This window comes from Schistocerca gregaria, chromosome X (assembly GCF_023897955.1).
Source record: "Schistocerca gregaria isolate iqSchGreg1 chromosome X, iqSchGreg1.2, whole genome shotgun sequence".
In the NCBI taxonomy this organism is placed as follows: Eukaryota; Metazoa; Arthropoda; class Insecta; order Orthoptera; family Acrididae; genus Schistocerca; species Schistocerca gregaria.
In genome coordinates this window covers 209,200,848-209,216,901 of record NC_064931.1, presented here as the reverse complement: position 1 = coordinate 209,216,901, position 16,054 = coordinate 209,200,848, and the positions used below count along the sequence as shown (strand labels likewise).

General features: G+C 43.7%; 1 protein-coding gene across 2 annotated transcripts in view; it reads right to left on the bottom strand.

Annotated features, from left to right (window-relative positions):
• The window catches only part of LOC126298804 (1-phosphatidylinositol 4,5-bisphosphate phosphodiesterase eta-2-like), a 428,484-nt gene that overhangs the window by 299,761 nt on the left and 112,669 nt on the right, over positions 1 to 16,054 (bottom strand). The gene's annotated exons all lie outside the window — the stretch shown is intronic.

Below are 16,054 nucleotides of genomic sequence, written 5' to 3'. Positions count from 1 at the left end.
CAGACTGCCGTGTCGCCTCCTCAGATTACACTTATCGCTCTTATCAAAACCCACGTTCCTGCTTAGGCGCTTCACGCTCCTCACAGACACGTTCCGGATTATCACACACGCTGATTTCTGGATTACAACAGCGAACGCAGCATTTCGCTCGAGTTTCTCCTTTTTCAGTCGCGTAAGCTCACCAGGCGAACAAGTAATCGGTACCAGATGGCCGTAGGACCATTGTAATGGAACTACTCTGTGGCCCTTCCTTCGTCACGACACGATCCAATGAAGTCCAACTTGTGATCCAGTATTTCGCATAGTTTTAACGATACTAACAAATATCTTCGTACACTTGAAACGTCACCTTAGAAAAATTTATGAATTACTGTGCTGCTAAAACTCTTACGCTATTTGATTTTCAAACAGCTGAACAAAACTGAACGTACTCAGACATTTCGCTCTTTACCTATTCTGATCAACACTAAACTGACACACAATATTTTTAGCGCAACGCGATCTGACTTTCAATAATCAAAAGAATGGCGCTGACTAACGTTAACCTATACCTTTCACAAATCACTTACCTCACAAAAATCTTTGTTACTAGAACTACTGCAATACAGCGAGCGCCACTACTGCCAGCTAAATAAAAGATTCAAACTACTGAAGCCACTAACTACTGATAGTCATAGTTAGCAAATGAAAGATTTTGATAGAGAACAAACAATGTATTTACCTTAATAGTGTTCAAAACATATATATATATATATATATATATATATATATATATATATAGAGAGAGAGAGAGAGAGAGAGAGAGAGAGAGAGAGAGATATCAGTTCATAACATCCAGTCTTACAAATTTACTATCTCTGATGGACACACGTCCAGATCATCCGCTCGCAAAACTCCGCCCTCTCTCCTCCCATATCCACCACTGCTGGCGGCTCACCTCCAACTGCGCAACGCTACGCGCTGTGAACAGCCAACTGTCCAACACTACAACAACAATGTCCCAACAATGCAAACCAGCCACAGACTGCACACAGCACAGTCAGTGATTTTCATATAGAGCGCTACATGGCGTTACCAACATAAAAACCTAAACAGCCTACTTACACACTTATATCCCAAATATGTTTTCAAATACGAATCTTACCATTTTTCGAAAAACTTAATTATTTTTCGTTGCATTTATTTCAGAATTTCGTTATTCAATGTTAATTACAGTTGAAGTTAGTGACATCAAAGGTGTTAATTATAAACATCCATATTAACACGAAAAAAGATAATCGATTAGTAATTCACTTGTTACGTAAAATGTTTTGTTTGAGATATACTTGTAACCTCCCTTCTTTTTAGTCGGTTGTTGGAATACATATGTAGCTGGTCGAAAGAGATACCTGAAAGCTGGTTTTGTAAGACAAAAACGTTGTCTTCACTTAAAACTTCCGGGCTGATAGGCCGTGGTCGTCATATAAAACTCTTCCCGGACGTTTCGTCTCCCGCAGTCGGAGACGAAACGTCAGGGGAGAGTTTTATATATCGACCACGGCCTATCAGCCCTGAAGTCTTTAGTGAAGACAATACTGGTCGTGAAAGCCTACACTGTATGAACAAACATGTTGTCTTGTTCATAGAATGAAGGCTTTAACGGCAGGTGTTGTCATCACTTAACACTTCCAGGCTGAGATGCCGTGGTCCATACGTAAGACTTTCCCCTGACGTTTCGCCTTCCACTGCGGAAGGCATCGTCCGAGGACAATCGGCGAAATGCAACGAGAACACGAGTGAGCGCCGTATATATAAACCATCCAGGGGGCGCCGGCACAGAGAAGTGGGTGAAGGAGGAGTGGCGCTCCAGCAGGCGTAAGACTGCCCCAGAGGACATGCCAGCGATCAACTACTTCGCTAGTTTAAACTCAGCGGGGTAGCCAGAGGCCCATTCGAACGAGAGGCCACCCATACAACAACAAAGGGGATAAAGGAGGAATAGCAGCACTGCTGCTTAGCCTCCATCATCTCCGGACAGAGGATGTCCGTGATTTAAGCGAGACGAGAGACGAGACGGCCGCTGTCACTCACATGACGTCAGTTGTGCTATAATCTCTGATATTGCCAACTTTCTCAATTGAAATTAATCGATTGTCACGCTGTTGCTGAAATGTTGACATCCATATCTTATCCAGCTTAATGCCTTCATCTTTTCTATTAAAATTATTGCAGTGTTTGGCAATCTCAATGGCTTCTCTGTACATTCGCGCATAATAATGCGACGTCTTTGCTATGACGGTCGTCTCACTAAACTTTATTTCATGATCACCTTCCTGAAACACATGTTCCGCTACAGCCGATTTATCAATATGTCCGAGGCGGCAGTTCCTTTTATGTTCACCCAGACGGGTGTAGATGCTTCTTTTTGTTGTGCCTATATAGACCTTTCCACAACTGCACGGAATTTTATAGACACCTGATGTAGCTAGAGGATGTCGCTTATCTTTTGCGGATGGTAAACATTCTTTTATTTTCGTGGTGGGTCTGAAAACAGTTCCCAGTTGCTTAAAATTCTTCCAATACGATCAGTGACCTTACTGACGAATGGTAAGAACACTTTCCCGTTGGGTTGGTGTCGATACTCGTTCGTCCTGGTTGTCATTCTAGGGCATAGTGCGCGATCTATCTCTCTGTTGGAATACCCATTCTTCCTGAAAGTCGCTCTAAGGTGTTCAATCTCATCATCTAAGTGAGTGAAGGCGAAACGTCATGGGAGAGTCTTATGTATGGACCACGGCATCTCAGCCCGGAAGTGTTAAGTGATGACGTTATCTTGTGTCTGTAATTGTTTATTTAAAGGAAAATCATTTGTAAAGCATAGAATAAAGGCGATGAAGGTGAACGTAAACACCTGAGACTTTTATTACTAGTATTAAAAAAATTCAACAGTTAACGAACCCTATAGCTTTCTGCAGCCACCAGGAATCTTAAACCTCAAGACTGCTGTGCCGATACTGTGAAGAAAATGTATTCATCGTCCAGAAAGAAGATAAGCAGAATAATAATTATTTTCAATTCTCTTACTAAAAATGATATAAAAGTTTCTGGTGTGCCAGCACTGCTCTTCAGTTGTCTAAGAATTTGATGAATATTAATTCGAACCAGTTGGTTGTAAAAAACAAAGTTTGGAAAGATATTTCAAATTTTTTATGATTTTCAGTATTTTGAGAAGTGGTGGACGTTAGACTCCCCACCGCTGACGTAAGTCACGGCAGTGTAGTGGCGTATAGGCTATGTGCTAGTCCGTATGGAGCCAGCACAGCAAGATACACAGTCACATTAATGTGACCACCACCTATGTTCGACGTCATCGTGCAATAACCACTCACAGACGACAATGGCAGCACTAGCAATGGAGGGGATGTATATGATTTGTGATTGTGTCCGTCCGTCAGCCTTGGGCGAAACCATTCCCGAAACGCCTGAATTTGCAAATAGTGCACGCACCGCCGTGATTAAAGTATACCGTGCATGGCAAAATGGCGCTATACAAAACCAGCGCCAAGGCAGCTGTGGTTAATCACGGGCCGTAGATGACAGGAGCGAACGACGGATGCGGAGGTGTGTACAGGGGAATAGACGTGAAACTGTTGAGCAACAGTTCGCCCAGATGAAACAAAGGGCTACCAACAGTGTCTCCTCAACGACAGCGAACGTTGCCGCGTATGGGCCTCTGCCGCAGGCGTCTGATTCATGTGTATGTGTATGTGCTGACGGCTATTCAAATGGTTGAGATGGTTGTGAGCACTATGGGACTTAACATCTGAGGTCATCAGTCCCCTCGAACTTAGAACTACGTTGTTGTTGTTGTTCTCTTCAGTCCTGAGACTGGTTTGATGCAGCTCTCCATGCTACTCTATCCTGTGCAAGCTTCTTCATCTCCCAGTACTTACTACAACCTACATCCTTCTGAATCTACTTAGTGTATTCATCTCTTGGTCTCCCTCTACGATTTTTACCCTCCCCGCTGCCCTCCAATGCTAAATTTGTGATCCCTTACTTGTGAACTACGTAAACGTAACTAACCTAAGGACATCACACACATCCATGTCCGAAGCAGGATTCGAACTTGCGACCGTAGCAGTCGCACGGTTCCGGTCTGAAGCGTCTAGAACCGCTCTGCCACCGCGGCCGGCGCTTTACGTATGAATCACGTCTTATGCTCCATGGGAAAAATGGCGATTAGCGTGTGCTCCGTAAAGCCATAAAGCAGCTGATAGTAAACACCATGCAACAATCGCCGGAACGGTCCAGGCCGAAGTAGGCAGAGTAATTGTCTGGGTAATGTTTTCGTGGTATTCCCTGGCTGACCTCGTCGTTCTGAAAGGCACAATGAAGCAACACAAGTATGACTCTACCCTTGGGGACCATGTCCACCCCTACATCAGTTTGTTTTTCCCCGGCCCATCGGCATCTACCAGCAGGACAATGCAATGTGTCATACAAAATGGTTCAAATGGCTCTAAGCACTATGGGACTCAACATCTGAGGTCATCAGTCCCCTAGACTTAGAACTAAGTAAATCTAACTAACCTAAAGACATCACACATCCATGCCCGGGGCAGGAGTCGAACCTGCGACCGTAGCAGCAGCGCGATTCCGGACTGAAGCGCCTATAACCGCTCGGCCACAGTGGCCGGCACGTGTCATACAGCTCGCAGTGTAAATCCGTGGGTTGTAGAGCAATATGATTGGTTTACCGTACTCCTCTGGCCAATTTAAATTCTCTCGGAATAATTCGATCGGGCTCTATGTACCATGCAACCTCAACCGAGAAACCTAAGGCAGTTGGTCCACGGCATTGGAGGCGGCTTGACTTCACATCCTTGTCGGTACTTTCCAGGAGAGTCATTGACTCTCTTCTTGCACGTCTCGCAGCGGTCCCCACTGCAATAAATGGTTATTCAGGCTGTTGGCAGGTGGTCACATTAATGTGACTGGATTCTGTAGGTCGACGTCGCAGTGTTTGCACTTGACCGTAACGACGACTCAAATGAAGTTGCGCGATTTGTTGGCATCCAACGCGCCTACAAGGAATGCTGTTCCGCTCGCGGCCTTGTAACACGACGCAAGAAGTGTGGTGCAAAAAGATCCTTACCGACAGGGACCAGAGACGAGTGTCACTCTTTCCGACTGACAGTTGGTTTCAAACCCGATAGCTGCTGCTGGTGTCAATGAATGCAGGTTCGTCTCAACCTATTTCAGAGTGAACTTTGCTAAGAAACTACGTGCAATGGACCTCTGGAGTCGGGTACCTAAAAAACGGCCATTGCTCACAGGAGCACATAAAGCCGCCTACCTTCAGTGACCGAAATAACACAGAAACTGGACAGTAGCTGATTGGAGGCGTGTAACGTGGCCCGACTAATCGTTATTTTACTCTTTTCTAATGCTACAAGGCGTCGATTACAGCGACGGTGCAATTACCAGTTAAAACTGCGGTGTGTGTAGGGTGCAGTTCAGGTCGGAGATGGTTTTGTGATGTGTTCATACCATGAGTTGAGGCCAGAATGTAATGAACCAGGATTTTTATTTTGGCAATCTCAATGACCAGTTGTCGCCCTTTCATCTGCATCGTCATAGTGAGTGTTTTGTGGACAGCAGCCGAGTTCACAGGACTGGACACGTCGTATAGATGTAGAGACACAAGTACTGGGAAGCATGGAAGAGTCTAGCGTGTGGTAAGGAAAGAGAGTGACCATTTAAAAATCAAATACATGTCTATAAATGCAACAATAGAAACGATTAAACTTTTATTTATGTGTTAGTACATGACAAATTGCTGGAAACAGTAACTATTCTAAAACATCTAAGAGTATCTATATGGAGCGACCTTAAGTGGAATGACAACATTAAATAAGTACAGGGTGTTTATAAATGAATATCGGAGTTTTAACGCTTTAAAATATTTATAATACTAGCTCTACAACTTTGCTTCCGCCGTTTTTTCTCGAAGTTCGGGGCTTTATTGTGAAAAACGTATACAAAAATTATGATTCGTAGTATTGCCCATCGGTGCCCAATACATTCTTCCATCTTTTGGATAGCATACGAATCCCGTGACGGAAGAACTGGGTGTATTTTGTGGGGTTCCATGAATCGATTCAATTTTGCACTTGTTCATATGATCGAAAGTGCTGGTCAGCCAGACTGTATGCCACTGATCGAAAAAGATGGTAGTCAGAGAGAGCAACGTATGGAGAATACGGCGGGAGGAATAGGACTTCTAATTTCAGCGTTTCCATGGATATTTTGACGGGTTTTGCGACATGGTGTCGAGCACTGACCTGCTACAAAATTACCTCTACGTGTCTATCGCTGTATTGTGGCCGATTGTGTTTCAGTGCTGGGCCCGAACGCATCAACTGCTTTCGATAATGATGTCCTGTGACTGTCTTCATCTGTTTCAGTAGCTACGAAAACGTTCTGTCTTCCATCGCCATGCCGGCCTTCGACATCAAAATCACCTTACTTAAGGCGTTGAAAACATTCTCTGCACGTTCTTCCACTAATAGTTCCCTCACCATTGGTCTTACCCAGCATTTCAAGAACCACAGCTGCAGATTTCTTCATGTTAAAACAGAAAATTAAAACTTGACGTAATTCATCCACTAAAGAAGTTGCTGTCGAAAATCTTGACCGATTCTTGAGTATCGCTCACCAGTCTTGGACGCTTACGAGAACCGGAAGTCATAGAAATCATGGAGAAGATCCAACAAAGAGCGCAGTGTTTCGTCACGGGATCGTTTAGTCGTCGCGAGAACGTTACAGAAATGCTCAACAAACTCCAGTTGCAGACGCTACAAGAAAGGTGTAGTGCATCACGGAGAGGTTTACTATTGAAATTTCGAGAGAGTACTTTCCGGAAGAGTCGGACAACATATTACTTCCTCCCACAGCTTGAAGGTGGTTCATTGAACCCTCTGCCAGGCACTTTATTGTGAATAGCAGAGTAGTGATGTAGATGTAGATTTAGGTAATCTCACAAGCTAGGAAACGATTCGAAGGGGCACAGCTGATGGTGGTATCGAAATATCAGCCACGCGTAATAGTAGAGCACTGTACATGTTAGGATTGATTACTAGCATGAGCGACTCCTATCGCGGTGTCTTGTGAGTACCACTGGCCACTGTGTATGTCAACGACTGAGCCGTCTCGATAGCTATGTCTGACAAGGCAACCGCGCCTACTCGTCGTCATCACCGATCTCGTCCAAATTTACGGTATACGCCGGTCTTAGTCAGAAATGAAAGTGGCAGTAGCTACATCTACATCTACATGATAACTCTGCAATTTACATTTAAGTGCTTGGCAGAGGGTTCATAGAAACGCAATCATACTATCTCCCTACCATTCCACTCCCGAACAGCGCGCGGGAAAAACGAACACCTAAACCTTTCTGTTCGAGCTCTGATTTCTCTTATTTTACTTTGATGATCATTCCTACCTATGTAAGTTGGGCTCAACAAAATATTTTCGCATTTGGAAGAGAAAGTTGGTGACTGAAATTTCGTAAATAGATCTCGTCGCGACGAAAAACGTCTTTGCTTTAATGACTTCCATCCCAACTCGCGTATCATATCTGCCACACTCTCTCCCCTATTACGTGATAATACAAAACGAGCTGCCCTTTTTTTGCACCCTTTCGATGTCCTCCGTCAATCCCACCTGGTAAGGATCCCACACCGCGCAGCAATATTCTAACAGAGGACGAACGAGTGTAGTGTAAGCTGTGTCTTTAGTGGACTTGTTGCATTTTCTAAGTGTCCTGCCAATGAAACGCAACCTTTGGCTCGCCTTCCTCACAAAATTATCTATGTGGTCTTTCCAACTGAAGTTGTTCGTAATTTTAACACCCAGGTACTTAGTTGAATTGACAGCCTTGAGAATTGTACTATTTATCGAGTAATCGAATTCCAACGGATTTCTTTTGGAACTCATGTGGATCACTTCACACTTTTCGTTATTTAGCGTCAACTGCCACCTGCCACACCATACAGCAGTCTTTTCTAAATCGCTTTGCAACTCATACTGGTCTTCGGATGACCTTACTAGACGGCAAATTACAGCATCATCTGAGAACAACCTAAGAGAACTGCTCAGATTGTCACCCAGGTCATTTATATAGATCAGGAACAGCAGAGGTCCCAGGACGCTTCCCTGGGGAACACCTGATATCACTTCAGTTTTACTCGATGATTTACCGTCTATTACTACGAACTGCGACCTTCCTGATAGGAAATCACGAATCCAGTCGCACAACTGAGGCGATACCCCATAGGCCCGCAGCTTGATTAGAAGTCGCTTTTGAGGAACGGTGTCAAAAGCTTTCGGGAAATCTAGAAATACGGAATCAACTTGAGATCCCCTGTCGATGGCGGCCATTACTTCGTGCGAAAAAAAGCTAGCTGGGTTGCACAAGAACGATGTTTTCTGAAACCATGTTGATTACGTATCAATAGATCGTTCCCATCGAGGTGATTCACAATGTTTGAATACAAAATATGCTCCAAAACCATACTGCAAACCGACATCAATGATATAGGCTGTACTTCGATGGATTACTCCTACTACCCTTCTTAAACACTGGTGCGACCTGCGCAATTTTCCAATCTGTAGGTATAGATCTATCGGTGAGCGAGCGGTTGTATATGATTGATAAGTAGGGAGCTATTGTATCAGTGTAATCTGAAAGGGACCTAATCAGTATACAATCAGGACCTGAAGACTTGCCCATACCAACGTATCTACTTGTAAGAAACTCATGCTAGCAGCTGTTCGTGTTTCAAATTCTGGAATATACCATTCGTCTTCCCTGGTGAAGGAATTTCGGAAAACTGCGTGCAATAACTCCGCTTTAGCGGCATAGTCGTCGGTAACAGTACCATCGGCACTGCGCAGCGAAGGTATCGACTGCGTCTTTCCGCTTGTGTACTTTACATACGATCAGAATTTCTTCGGATTTTCTACCAAATTTCGAGACAATGTTTCGTTGTGGAACCTATTAAAGGCATCTCGCATTGAAGTCCGTGCCAAATTTCGAGCGTCTGTAAATTTTAGCTGGAACCCCATATGGCCAAGCATTTCGTAAAAAATAGTAGTTTAAGCGTAGGTGGTGTGAGGCATGAGTTTTTTATGTTGACGTGAACTACGTGCAGCGGTTGGCACAATGGAAATAGTGCAGAACGGTAATCCGAGCGTTGTGAGTTCGACACCTTCTTTGTAACCTTTTTCCTGACTTTCTTTTATGTTCAGTGTTTACGTTACTTACAGAGCAAATAAACGGAAATATTGCTCAATGTATTGTGTTTATTAACATCTTCATAAAAGGCATGAAAAGGGAAGGTCAACGAAAATTTTTGATTGAAAATAAATTTCCAGCAATGTATTGTAAGTTGTACACGAGAACTTCGTAAAAGATATTAGACACTTTTATCATTATACAGTTGATGTTTTACTCGTACTGGGGTAATATTCATCGTAGAAACAGGGGAAACAATAATTTTCTTGGCATCTCACACACATTAATAAACTCCGCATTATTTACAATTACATGGTAGTTTCTATGGCAAAACAAACTTGATTTACATTCATAAAAGGTCCTCTCTTATCGCACAGTGTACCAGCAAACCACGCTTAACACATTATTTCACAAAATATTGGCAATGAAATGTATTTTGATACAGTCATCTCGTGGTGTAATTTCTTTTACTCTCTCGTTGAGATAAGATTAGTTTTGAAGCTTTTTGATCAAATTACTTACCTGACGATAAAAAAATAGGCATTGCAGGGTTGCACTAGAGAGTACAATTCGGTGGAGGCGGGGCAGTGCGGGAAATCACTTTGATGTTGTGTGATGCCTCTCCCTCATCTTGAAACATCCTGTTCTGGACTTGGTCGTCCACTCCACGACTCAAACTCAATTAACAAAAGAAATTCGTAAAATTCCACCGGTGTGACCGAGCGGTTCTAGGCGCTTCAGTCTGGAACAGCGCGACCGCTACGGTCGCAGGTTCGAATCCTGCCTCGGGCATGGACGTGTGTGGTGTCCTTAGGTTAGTTAGGTTTAAGTAGTTCTAAATTCTAGGGGACTGATGACCTCAGATGTTAAGTCCCATAGTGCTCAGAGCAGTTTGAACCAGATAGGTAAAGAATTTTTTGTATCAGGTTTTTTAAAATTTCTCAGATTTTGATGAAGTAATACTCATCCACCAAATTTTCCTTTGTCTTTCCTTTTCATTGCTTTTATGAAAATATGAAAATAAAATATTAAGAAATACAATACACTGATCATTATTTCTGTTTCTTTGCAGTGTATAAGTATCTTATAAACACTTAAAATAAAAAAGTTACTACAGAAAGAATCGAACTCAAATTTTCTTGGATTATCGTTCTTTTTTCTCTCCGCTGGGCCAAGTGCTGCCGTAACTTACATCAACATAGCAGACTCATGCCTCACACTACCCATGCCATACATGCTATTTTTTTCTAAACGCCTGGCCATCTGTAGATCCAACTTCATTTCTCACTAAACGTCCCACAAACTATAAATTTGAACTAAACCGGTGATCAGGAATATGTGCGGGCCCCTTCTGAGTCAGGGCCTGCGTCGCCTTAAGGGACACAAGAGAACCGAATGCCACATCTCGACTATTGTAACCTGGTACTCCACCAAATGCGCTCTATTCCATATTCGACCGAAAATATACAAGATTATGTTACAGTCACTTTTATATAGCTAGTGTGCAAGGAACAGTGGTGTGAAGTGAGAGTGCACCTTTTTTTTCACCCTGTACATTGGCAGAAACGTTTTCTAATGTTTTGACTCTAGAAATCCCCTCCCTAGCCCTCCACATTTGTTGTAATTTTAAGAAACAACACGTGTAATGGGTTTTGATGTAGAATTTGAGATACGACAATATTAAAGTATACAGAATAAATTATAAGGATGATAGTAAATATGTTAGGTTAACAGTACGTGTTAAAACGAGTGAAATTAATGTGAAAACAGGTTATTCAGTGTCGAAGTGCTTATGATAACAAAAGACGGGCAAACTGATTTATCTTTTGAACTAGTTGACTGATGACCGGTCTCTTTTCAGACCTTTTTGTTTTTATACATTCACCATTCCGTTTTTATCTAATTATCTGATACTGTATGTCTGTACAAAATTTTAATTTATTTTCATATTACCACTAATCAAAAATAAAAAAAACTGTATGTTTATTAGAAACTGCAATTTGGTATTTATTAATTATCATTTCAAGTCGTCTACATATATGAACAACAATATGAGAATTGTGAATCCGCCTTGATGCAAAACATTTTTTGTAATTTTTCCCCAAACTAGTTTCAGCGACAAATATCGCCATCATCAGTGGGTTCTTTAAATCTAAAACATGCAGAAAACAGCAGAGTTATAAAACACTGTAACACACTATATATTTGAACTGTTTGTTTTTTAAATAATGTTTTCTGTGGATACTTCCACACTTCCTTATTTATTTCACGCTACAACATGGTTTTAAGAATTGTTGTCGCTGTTTGCGGCATATATTCAGTGCTTTTTCTGTCGCCGTTTCTCTCGGCATACATCATGTCAGCTGCAACCTGATATATGCAGAGAAAATCGGCAATTCGTTTCCAAAAACATACACTAGCCTATGAAAAACAATTCTAGCGAGTCGGGACATCTTGTGTTCGTTTAATTATAACAAGGTTGTAAGTTATCGACCATGGGCCCTAAACGGTGTAAGCAAATAACCAGAAGTAGAGATTTCGAGAATGGTTTGAAACTGAACAAGAATGAGCATATGCAATGAACGAAAGGAACATCTCCAAACCGAGTGAAGAACTAGAACGAGGAACGAGAGATCAAGTGAAAAAAATCCCAACGAACGAGACTGAGGCAGGAACCAGAAACGACGAATCTGGGTCCACACTCTGTTCAAAAATAGCTTTGTGACTTACAGACTGCAGTGGCGGGGGACAGTGCGTCGGTGCGGTGTCAACCACACAAGACAAAGCTTTGCACTACCCACAAAATAGGCAATGCAGTGAGCACGGGGCGTTCGAGGAATAACTACTATTTGTTTGGCACCCCGCACTCGACTTGCAGAAGCGTCACTTAATAAGTGATTTTAATCGGAGTGTAAGCGGGAATGAGGAACGGAGGACCTGGAACGAAGATCGAGACCGAGGCGGGAACGTGACCGATACGAAGGTTATGGTCTGCGACTATTCTTTAGAAGTTGTTCTTCGATCCCTCCATTCTATTAAGTTGACAGTCCTCTGAAACCAATCCTTCGCGAACAGCCAGGACCCAATAGTTCATAAACAGTCGCGAAACACTCGTGACTGTGTTGATAAAAGCAGGCACAAAAGTGATACGGGAAACGACATATTTCGCGCTCGATGATCATATTTATTAACGACCTGGCGTACAATATTGATAAGTTTTCTCGACTTTTCCACAGATGATGCAATTATCTATGTTCACATACTATCTTAAAAAAGCTTGAGAATTATCTAGAGAGATAGTTACAAGACTTCAAAACGGTGCAAAATTTGGCTTCTTGCTTTAAATGTTCAAGAGCATTGTGCACTCCACAAAAAGCATGAAACTAATACCCTAATACTAAACTCATCTCCATCAGAAGAGGCCTCTGAAGGCTCAACGGCACCGACCGTCTCATTCTCCGCCTATACGCGTCAATTGATGTGGATCCGGACGGGCACGTGATCAACACACCGCTCGCCCGGTCGTGGTCAGTTTCCGTGACTATAGCAGTTACTTCTTACTCAAGTAGTTCCTCAATTTGCCTCGCAAGAGCTGAGTGTCCCCCCCTTGCCAACAGAACTCGACAGATAAGGATACTCGTCATCCAAGTACTAGCCAAGCACGATAGCACATAACTTCGGTGATCTGATAGGAACTGTTGTTCTCACTGCGGCAAGGCCGTTGGCAAAAGTAATATCCTATCAGCAGGTCGTCGGGTCACAACTAAAATTACTCAAATCATACAAACACTGAGGTGTAACAATTTGTATGGATATGAAATGCAGTGATAATATGGTCTCAGTCGTAGATAAGGCATGTGGCAGACTTCGGATCATTGACAGAGTACCGGGAAAATGCAATCAGGCTTCAAAGGAGACGGCTTATAAACTACTGGCCATTAAAATTGCTACAACAAGAAGATGACGTGCTACAGACGCGAAATTTAACCGACAGGAAGAAGATGCTGTGATATGCAAATTATTAGCTTTTCAGAGCATCCACACAAGGTTGGCGCCAGTGGCGACACCTACAACGTGCTGACACCAGGAAAGTTTCCAACCGATTTTTCATACACAAACAGTAGTTGACCGGCGTTGCCTGGTGAAACGTTGTGTAATACTTCGTGTAAGGAGGAGAAATGCGTACCATCACCTTTCCGACTTTGAGAAAGGTCGGATTGTAGCCTATAGCGATTGCGGTTTATCGTATCGCGACATTGCTGCTTGCGTTGGTCGAGATCCAACGACTGTTAGCAGAACAGGGAATCGGTGGGTTCAGGAGGGTAACACGGAACGCCGTGCTGGATCCCAACAGCCTCGTATCACTAGCAGTCCAGATGACAGGCATCGTATCCGCATGGCTGTAACGGATCGTGCAGCCACGGCTCGATTCCTGAGTCAACAGATGGGGACGTTTGCAAGACAACAACCATCTGCACCAACAGTTCGACGACGATTGCACCAGCATGCACTATCAGCTCGGAGACCATGGTTGCGGTTACCCTTGACGCTGCATCACAGACAGGAGCGCCTGCGATGTTGTACTCAACGACGAACCTGGGTGCAAGAATGGAAAATCGTCATTTTTACGGATGAATCCAGGTTCTGTTTACAGCATCATGATGGTCGCATCCGTGTTTTGCGACATCGCGGTGAACGCACATTGCAAGCGTGTATTAGTCATCGCCGTACTGGCGTATCACCCGGTGTGATGGTATGGGGTACCATTGGTTACACGTCTCGGTCACCTCTTGTTCGCATTGACGGCACTTTGAACAGTGGACGTTACATTTCAGATGTGTTACGACCCGTGGCTCTACCCTTCATTCGATCCCTGCGAAACCCTACATTTCAGCAGGATAATGCACGACCGCATGTTGCAGGTACTGTACGGGCCTTTCTGGATACAGAAAATGTTCGACTGCTGCCCAGGCCAGCACATTCTCCAGATCTCTAACCAACTGTAAACGTCTGGTCAATGATGGCCGAACAACTGTCTCGTCACAGTACGCCAGTCACTACTCTTGATGAACTGTGATATCGTGTTGAAGGTGCATGGGCAGCTGTGCCTGTACACTCCATCCAAGCTCTGTTTGACTCAATTCCCAGGCCTATCAAAGCCGTCATTACGGTCAGAGGTGTTTATTCAGGGTACTGATTTCTCAGGATCTATGCTCCCAAACTGCGTGAAAATGTAATTACATGTGAGCTCTAGTATAACGTGTTTGTCCAATGAATACTCGTTTATCAACTCCATTTCTTCTTGATGTAGCAATTTTAATGGCCAGTAGTGTAACACATTTTTGTATCCCTTCTTTGGAGCACTGCTAAAGAGTGCGATACCCTTATCAGATAGTAGTAACACGTGACATTTAACATTTTTAACAAAAGGTAAGTCACGGAAATGACTGAAAAATCTAAATCGCCAAACTTATCTCGCGGCAGCCTATTTACAAAGCTTCAAGAACCACTATTAAAATGCTGGCCTCTGGTGGCCGAGCGATTCTAGGCGCTTCAGTCTGGAACCGCGCGACCGCTACGGTCGCAGGTTCGAATCCTGCCTCGGGCATAGATGTGTCATGAGTGTGATGTCCTTAGGTTAGTACCGAGCGAGGTGGCGCAGTGGTTAGACACTGGACTCGCATTCGGGAGGACGACGGTTCAATCCCGCGTCCGGCCATCCTGATTTAGGTTTTCCGTGATTTCCCTAAATCGCTCCAGGCAAATGCCGGGATGGTTCCTTTAAAAGGGCACGGCCGACTTCCTTCCCCATCCTTCCCTAATCCGATGAGACCGATGACCTCGCTGTCTGGTCTCCTTCCCCAAACAACCCCCCCCCCCCTTAGGTTAGTTAGGTTTAAGTAGTTGTAAGTTCTGGGCGATTGATGACCTGAGATGTTAAGTCCCATAGTGCTCAGAGCCATTTGAGCCCACTATTAAAAGAAGAAGCTACAAACATACTTCATCCTCTTATCACGCGTTCGCGATAAGATGGGCGCACAAAATGTTTCCGTGTGAGAGCGTATATCCAAGCCAATATGAGTCCGATTCGGGTAAATAAGCAGCCATAAGGCGAAACGTCCTTGAAAACTACGATAAGGGTTGCTGCTGCTTCATGATAAAGCACATCCCCATACCCCAAATATCGTAGCGCAGAAATTACGCCAACTCAAGTAAGTGGAGCTCGAGCACCCGCCCTATGGTCCTGATCCCTCCCTATGCGATTATCGCGCCTTCAGTCCCTTAAGAAAGGCCTTGAAGGGTCGACGATTCCTATTGGACGAGGATGTGCAGCAGGCAGTAACGCACGTAATTATGCAGCACTACACGATATTTTACAAATCGGATATCTTCAACCAGGTGCGTTGGCGGGATGATCACTTCAGTGTTCACAGCGATTTTGCCTGTTTGGCATACTGATTCTGGACTATACAGCCTTCGATTGGAAACCTTTTGATCGCCTTTGTAATTACAGCGCACTCAGAGGCGTTTAATCGGTTATTCTTCCCGCGCACCATACGCGACTGGAAAGAGAAGAAGCCCTAGCAAGCGGTTTCATGTTAACTTCCCTCTGCCACGCACCCTAAAGATATTTTTAGAGTATTTACGTAGGACAAATGCACATTCTGGAAATAATTGAAGTTTTTATTACCCTATAAACATCATGGTTATTAACAGCCCGCAGCACGGGATAGCCGCGCGCTCTGAAGCGCCTTGCTACGGTCCGTGCGGCTT